Raw genomic sequence first — 8456 nt, 5'->3', positions numbered from 1 at the left:
AGGATCTGAACATATGATCTTCCACCAAAAAAACCAACTAGCATCAACTACTAGGAGTAATCAACACTACTAGCAACCCACAGGTACCAATCCCATACTTGGAGACAATAATTGGATACAATAGATGAACTAGGGTTTGAGAGGAGATGGTGCTTGTGAAGATGTTGATGGAGATTGACCACCTCCCGATGAGAGGATCGTTGGTGATGACGATGGCGATGATTTCCCCCTCCCGGAGGGAAGTGTCCCTGGCAGAACAGCTTCGCTGAAGCCCTAGATTGATTCCGCCAAGGTTCCACCTCGTGGTAGCGGAATCTCGTCCCGAAAGCTTTCTTATGATTTTTTCTCATTGAAAGATTCCATATAGCAGAAGATAGGCATCAGCGGGCCACCAGGGGTCCCACGAGGCAGGGGGGCGCGCCCAGGGGGGTAGGGCACGCCCCCACCCTCGTGGCCAGGGTGTGGCCCCCCTCTGGAACTTCTTGTGCTCAGTATTTTTTATATATTCTAAAAATGACTTCCGTGAAGTTTCAGGACTTTTGGAGCTATGCAGAATAGGTCTCTTCCAGCCCAGAATCCCAACTGCCGGCATTCTCCCTCTTTATGTAAACCTTGTAAAATAAGAGAGAATAGGCATAAGTATTGTGACATAATGTGTAATAACATAACATAATGCAATAAATATCAATATAAAAGCATGATGCAAAATGGATGTATCAATAATCATTTAAGTCATTCCTAGCTTGATCGGCTATATCATTAGCGTGCTAAATTTTAACTATGCTACATGGTCCTTCTTCCCGAAGCACAAATTTTGACGATGAGCTAAGCTTATGTCGCTCTTCCTCGTCATATTGTTTCATCTCAAACAGGAAGCTTGATTCCGAGTTGGTGATGTATCCGTGGTTCCATTGATCTTTCGCTACAAAACTCCTTTTGCTTGATACAGTCATTGTTCGATTGCTTCTTCGTGGAGCCTCTCAACAAAATTTGTCGAGGTCATCATCAACATTTTGACTCCTTCCAGAATATCAATCAAATTCATGATGACAAGCACCATCCTTGCCCCTCGATGATTTGTGTTATCATCGACAACATTATTGCTTTCCCTCCAACACAAACTTGTTCATGTTTTGTGTTGTACCTTGAGATCCTTCCTATTCAACTTATGTTATATTCTACCTTGGAGTATTACCATCTTTTATGTCAAGAAGGTTGTGAGAATTTCACCACCTCTTAAGAATTCTTGATATAGTAATACTTCTCGCCATCTCCGTTCATATCTTGGTCCCCGTGTCGTTTCTAACCGGGATACCAGCCATTTAACTATGATGTGTGAATTCAAAACTTCTAGCAACCCTATCTCTTTGAAGTTAATGGTTGACAGTTCATGTTTAACTATTGGTTATTGGATCACCATTCTAACATTGATCATGCTACCTAAGCCATATTTCGGGTGCACCTTTCAACCAATGTTTAATTGCGTATGTTTCCCTCGAGCATACATCATTATACCATTTGATCACAAAAATGTTATCTCCTTGTTCACATAATTGTGGAAATCCATCTTTTGAAAATCTCAATGAATTGCTCCTGAGTTCATCAGCCACCTCCTCATCCTCTCCTTGGTTTAATGATGAACTCTTGTTTTAGAACTCTCTTCCAAAGTTCATTCCCTGAGAATCTTACGATGCCACCTCGTTTATTTGTGTTGCACCTTTTCTTCTAAGACATCCTGAGTCTAAGGAATCCTGACACCAATCAGATCTGAATCTCGGTCAGATATGATGGTTGGGGCATATTTTAAAGAGTTATAGCATGGGTCCTTAAATATTGGTAAGGTGATGTCATGCCTAGTACACCTAGCCGGAGGACCTATTATTATCTGTTTCCTATTTAGCAAGGTTAACCATTTCTTCCATCTGGAAATTGCAAGACTTATTCTATAAGTTATTCTTGATGGATCTTTTGTGTAACCAAATTCTGTTCTTTACCTAGTGACCATGGCAATGCTATCTCGAAGCATGTCTGTGGTACACCAATTTTCAACAAAGAACATTTGAAGCCCAATGCTAAATGTTTCTTGCTCAATTATCCAAACAGCATTGTATGGGTAATGTCACGAAATTTATCTCCCCTTATCTAAAGAGATTACTGCATTATAACCTGTCATGGATATCATGCCTTGCTTGTCCTTGGGAAGGATATACCCTTGAAATATGTGCTTAAACACATTTTCCTTTCCATTGTTATGTTTAACCTGATGATCACATATTCCTTTCCATTGGTTTGCTTGACCTTTCTTGTGATCTATATAATCTAAGCAGTAATAATTCACTGCTTACGTAAACACTAGGTGTACAACTTTCTCAGTGAAACCTTGTTCCAAATCTTGATGACATTCCGGTAGCCACCGATGGATGAGAACTTTGCCTATTGGTCCACCTTATTTCAACGAGCAGGAAAATGGTTCTCTTCATCCCTCGCCCTTGGTACCGACGTTGTTGCCAACATCATCGACAGGCTATCCTCTGACATACCTTGCGATCTTGACTATGCAAATGTTAGTGCCTTCCTGCTTTTAACCCACATGGTGGGCCCATAACCCATAGTTCCATAGGATCGAAACCTGACTCTTATGTGTGTACCCCTGTTGCTAAAAATATTCCTCGCGTTTGGCTTTGTAAGTAATTCACGAGCCACCTTCCTTGAGATGATGTATTCTAGTTTTAGTTGCCATACATATTCCGTTGCTCTGAACCCCTCTCACACTCCGATTCAGTCATCAAGTGTTTGCCAACCCGCTTGAAAATTCTCATGCCTATTATTATTTCTCTCGATGCAGTTTGTGAGTTCCAACTCGAGAGATACTCATATGTTCATTCATGGGTTAACCCCCGGATGAATCCCCTCTTAGCATTCTATTGCATCCCTCTTAGCATTTTATCATTGCCGAGCTGCCCTTACCTATTCGTAAGTACGATGAAGACCCCTAAGACAGGACGGCAACTTCATCATGATGCAATGATGCATAGAAATGAATACATGAACACAATGGACTGACCTCTTCGATAAGCTCAACCAAGACAAGAAGACTCGTTAGAATTTCGTAACTAGAACCCCCCCTTTCTCCATCTCTTAAATCTCAGGACGAGATTTCTTATAGTAGAGGAGATTTGTGACGCCGGATAGTTAAGCTATAGTAATTCCCATGCTAATGATGCCACGTCACCACGGTTACTGTTGTTAAACTCACGTTGGTTCGAAACCGACTCAAATTCGAATTCAAAATCAAGTCACAATAAAGTTTTTCAAATATTAAAACTATAATGTTCGGGTTGTGCCAAATAATTCATAAGTAATATTGGTGGATAAACCAAGTCTTTATAAAAGGTTTGAATGCACTAAACTAAACTAAACAGTAGCAAATACGATTATTTGAATGCTTTTAAAATAATAAACAAATGTTAAACTAGTTTATTTAGTCACCAAACTTTTTAAGGCAGTGGGTTATTCTCAGACATTAATTTAGGAGCTGTTGTCATATCTCACGAGGATAAAGAAATTAAAAATAAAAGAAAACATAATAAAAGAAAACAAAGAAGTTAAAAAAAGCCCCTCCACTGGGCCAACCGGCCCAGCTGGCCACCATGCCGACTAGGCCGGCCCACCCCACTCCCCTATACACCCCCCTTGACCAAACCCTAATCAAAACCCAGCACCCCCACTCCCCTACTCGTTCGCCTGTCCCCTCCCCCTCCTCTCGTTTCTGATCTAGATCGGGAAGGCGAGCGATCCCGACCCCCTTCCTTCGCCATCACCATCGCCACTTGCCGTCGTCGACCACCGCCGCTGCACGAGGACCCGAAGCCGCCTAACGCGGCCCCGCCGTCGCCGCGTCCCCATCCTCATGCCCACCGGACTACGCTTACCTTCCCACCGCCGTGACGCCGCCCCGTCGTCCTCGTCTCCTCGTCGGACGCGACCCTGACTCCTCCCCGAGTCCGCTGCCATTAACGTACGACCCTGTCGTGAGCATCTCCCTCCTCCCCGCTGACCCGCTCGCAGTCGCCACGGACCGCGCACGCCCATAGCTGGGTCGGCCGCACCGTCTTCCTCGTCGGCTACCTCTGCACCGCCTCCACCCGCCGGCGGCTGCAGCGCGTCCCTCCTCTTCAACCCCATCGCCGCCTCCCACCGCGACATCCTGCCCCTCGCCGTGATCTCCCACACCCCGTATTGCGACCAGTGCCGTCCGCAAGCAAGCCACACCGAGCCCGCTCGCTGGCCGCGTTCCCCCTCCCCAGCGTCAGCCTCGCCGCCCACCTCTATCCCCGCTTCGCCGCACCACCGCGCTGTTGCTCGCCGTCCACCCGCACCCCGCAGCCCCGATCCGGCCTACCGCCCTTGTCCGCGCCCAGCGCCACTCCGCCGCGCCGTGCACTCTGGCGTCCGATGCCCGTGCCCCCTGGGGCTCCGCCCCTGCCCGTTCGCCCGTAACCGCACATCCGCCCCGCTAAGGCCCTGGGCCTATGGTGGATGGGTCCCACGGCCCTGTCTTAAGAAAAACGAAAAAGAAATGTTAATTAAAGATAATAATTAAAATATCAATCAATTAATTAATTAAAGAATTAATTAGCTTAATTAATTTTGTTAACTAACTATTAAACCTAATTAACCTGCTTTAATCTAACTAAATAGTTAGTTAGTTAGTTAGACAATGACATGCGGGACCCACACGTCAGTTTGACCTGTCAACGGTCATAGTTGACTGCTGACGTCATGCTGATGTCATGATGACGTCAGCAGGAACTATTCTTGATAATGTTGAATTAAAATAAATAAATAAATGCTAAAAATGATTTAAAATCTTTTAAAACCAATATAAAATAAACCGTAGCTCGGATGAAAAAACTGTGTACATGAAAGTTGCTCAGAACAACGAGACGAATCCGAATACGCAGCCCGTTCGTCCGCCACACATCCCTATCATAGCGAACACGCAACTTTTCCCCTCTGGTTCATTTGTCCGAAAACGCGAAAGACCGGGGATACTTTCCCGGATGTTTCCCCCCTTTTTGCCGGTATCACCTACTACTGCGTTAGGTCACCTCTAGCACCGCGTATTGCCATGTTATGCTTTGTGATGCTTTGATTGCTCTGTTATTTATTGTGCTCCCCTCCATTACTTCTTTACAGTAGACCCCAAGACCGCTGTCGGTACTCCTGTGATCGACTACGGTGTTGACGACCCCTACTTGCCAGAGCAACCAGGCAAGCCCCCTCCCCCCTTGATCACCAGATATCGCCTACTCTTCTCTATACTACTTGCATTAGAGTAGTGTAGCATGTTACTGCTTTCCGTTAATCCTATCCTGATGCATAGCCTGTCATTGTTGCTACAGTTCTTGATACCTTACCTGCAATCCTAAATGCTTAGTATAGAATGCTAGTTTACCATCAGTGGCCCTACATTCTTGTCCGTCTGCCATGCTATACTATCGGGCCGTGATCACTAGGGAGGTGATCACGGGTATATACTTATATACATATTATATGATACCTGTGGTGACTAAAGTCAGGTCAGCTCGTAGAGTACCCGCGAGTGATTCATGGTTTGGGTCCGGAAGAACGTTTGTCCCGACGGCCCTCTGAGTGGATCTTTGTGGCGGAGCGACAGGGTAGGTTGAGACCACCTAGGAGAGAGGTGGGCCTGGCACTGGTCGGCGTCCACAGTTATTTCAAAATAACACGCTTAACAAGATCTTGGTATTTGATCTGAGTCTGGCCACTGGCCTATATGCACTAACCAACTACGTGGGGACAGTTATGGGCACTCGATGTCGTGGTATCAGCCCAAGCCTTCGTGACATCAGTGAGTGAGCGGTGCACGCCAGATTGGACCGTAAGCCTGCTCTTGTATTAAGGTGGCTAGGTCTGCTTCCGCTCGCCCTTGCAACATGCAGGTGTGTAATGGGCGATGGGCCCAGACCCCTGCGCCATAGGATTTAGACCGGCGTGCTGACCTCTCTGTTGTGCCTAGGTAGGGATGTGAAGTGTTGATCTTCCGAGGCCGGGAATGACCCAGGAAAGTGTGTCCGGCCAAAGGGGATCGAGCATGTTGGGAAATGTGGTGCACCCCTGCAGGGAATTTTATCTATTCAAATAGCCGTGTCCCTCGATAAAAGGACGACCCGGAGTTGTACCTTGACCTTATGACAACTAGAACCGGATACTTAATAAAACACACCCTTCCAAGTGCTAGATACAATCGGTGATCGCACTCTCACAGGGCGGCGAAGGGAGGATGACCGGGTAGGATTATGCTATGCGATGATACTTGGTGAACTTACCATCTACTCTCTTCTACATGCTGCAAGATGGAGGTTGCCAGAAGCGTAGTCTTCGATAGGACTAGCTATCCCCCGCTTATTCTGGCATTCTGCAGTTCAGTCCACATATATTACCCCTTTCTTTTGATACATTGCATATGTAGTGTAGCTCCTTGCTTGCGAGTACTTTGGATGAGTACTCATGGTTGCTTTGCTCCCCCTTTCCCCTTTTCTATATCTGATTGTTGCAACCAGACGTTGGAGTGCAGGAGCCATACGCCACTGTCGATGACGACTGCTACTACTCGGGAGGTGCCTACTACTACGTGCAGGCCGCTTACGACGACCAGGAGTAGTTTAGGAGGATCCCAGGCAGGAGGCATGCGCCTCTTTCGATCTGTATCCCAGTTTGTGCTAGCCTTCTTAAGGCAAACTTGTTTACCTATGTTTGTACTCAGATATTTTTGCTTCCGCTGACTTGTCTATGATCGAGCTCTTGTACTCGAGCCCTCGAGGCCCCTGGCTTGTAATATGATGCTTGTATGACTTATTTTATTAGTAGAGTTGTGTTGTGATATGTTCCCGTGAGTCCCTGATCTTGATCGTACACGTATGCATGTATGATTAGTGTACGATTGAATCGGGGGTGTCACATGAATGCTGAAGCTATATGATGTTGTACTCTGATGTATTTCAATTATGAAAATGAAATATATTATGTGCTTAATATGAAATGTCAATTAGATTAATAAATGGATTATTAATAATAGGATAATTAGCATGCTAATTGTGTTTTTATATTGCAAACGGTTATTGAGAAAACACCATGGGCGATGACCTCAAGCAACGCACACAGTTTCTAGGAATAAACTGTGTTGGATTAATGAACAATCACACACGACATCCTCTTGAAAGTTGTTTGCATTAGGCCACCTAGCGCAAACATTTACCACATAAAAACTTTGTGTGATGGACAACCGTTGCCACACATTTTCTTCTACGCACCGTGTGTGATGCATTCAATAACGCAAATGATAAAATTGTTAATACCGTGTGCAATGGAAACGCTATCACAAATGATTTAATGGGGAAAATTGTGTGTCATGTACCTGCAAACAGAAACATTTTCCTTGGTGTGACTGTGTGGGATGTATATACGAATGGAAACATTTAGCGGGGACTGACTGTGTGGGATGTACTTACAACCAGAAATGATTTCGCCTGTATAATTATATTTTTGGAGCACTACTGTATGTATAACCGTATTTGATTGCTCGCCAGTCGCACATAACCTCATTTTGCCAGGTGTGTGTGCCAGGAGGGCATATTCCTGATGGTTTCTAGGTCATGTGGGAAGGAACCCCCTATTGCCCACACTCACTAGGAGACGGTTCCAAATGCCCTCGTGGAAAGGGGTTAAAAACCGTTTGTATAGCACCTCGTTGTACTAGTGAATGGTAGTGAGATAATGTGATGCAACACTAGAGGTGCCACGTGGAGCGTTTAACTGATCAACTAGTCGTGTCTTGAGCAAATACAGAGCATAGTGAGCCCGTGACTGTATAATAACCACAGAACGTAAATGGTGACCGTAATGAGTGGATTCTGAAGTCCAATGTACGTATCTTGCTTTCACTTCAAATACAATGATCGTCACTGTATGTATCATGAGAGAAAGATGAAACATGCATGAATGTGCTGGGGGCGTACTTTTAGAGGACCTAGAGATAGTTTGTGTGCGTACGTGAAAGGGGCGTAGAGGGGGTGTATGCGATGGAGAGAGAGATGCTCTTAGTTTCTCTTTATTATGACTACCTTTATATATAGTATAAAAATAAAAAATTCACAGTGTATAATAAATATCACTGTGGGCACCATGCAATTCAAATTCATGTTCGTACTCCTACATATAACTTTGTAATATTGTATATATGTAGAAATTATAAAATAATTTTTTGGCCACATTTTGTGTGGTTTTATTCAAAAAGAATATTGTATGCGAAAGAAACGGGAAGAGATGGCTTTTTAGATCAATGGGGTACGTGATGTAACATGTGTGAATGTATAGTTGATGTATTTGGTAGGGCCTAGAGAGGTATGTGTATGTATTACGTATTCGAGAGA

Source organism: Triticum dicoccoides, chromosome 6A, assembly GCF_002162155.2.
Source record: "Triticum dicoccoides isolate Atlit2015 ecotype Zavitan chromosome 6A, WEW_v2.0, whole genome shotgun sequence".
Lineage (NCBI taxonomy): Eukaryota > Viridiplantae > Streptophyta > Magnoliopsida > Poales > Poaceae > Triticum > Triticum dicoccoides.
Note: the sequence above shows the minus strand (reverse complement) of the source record.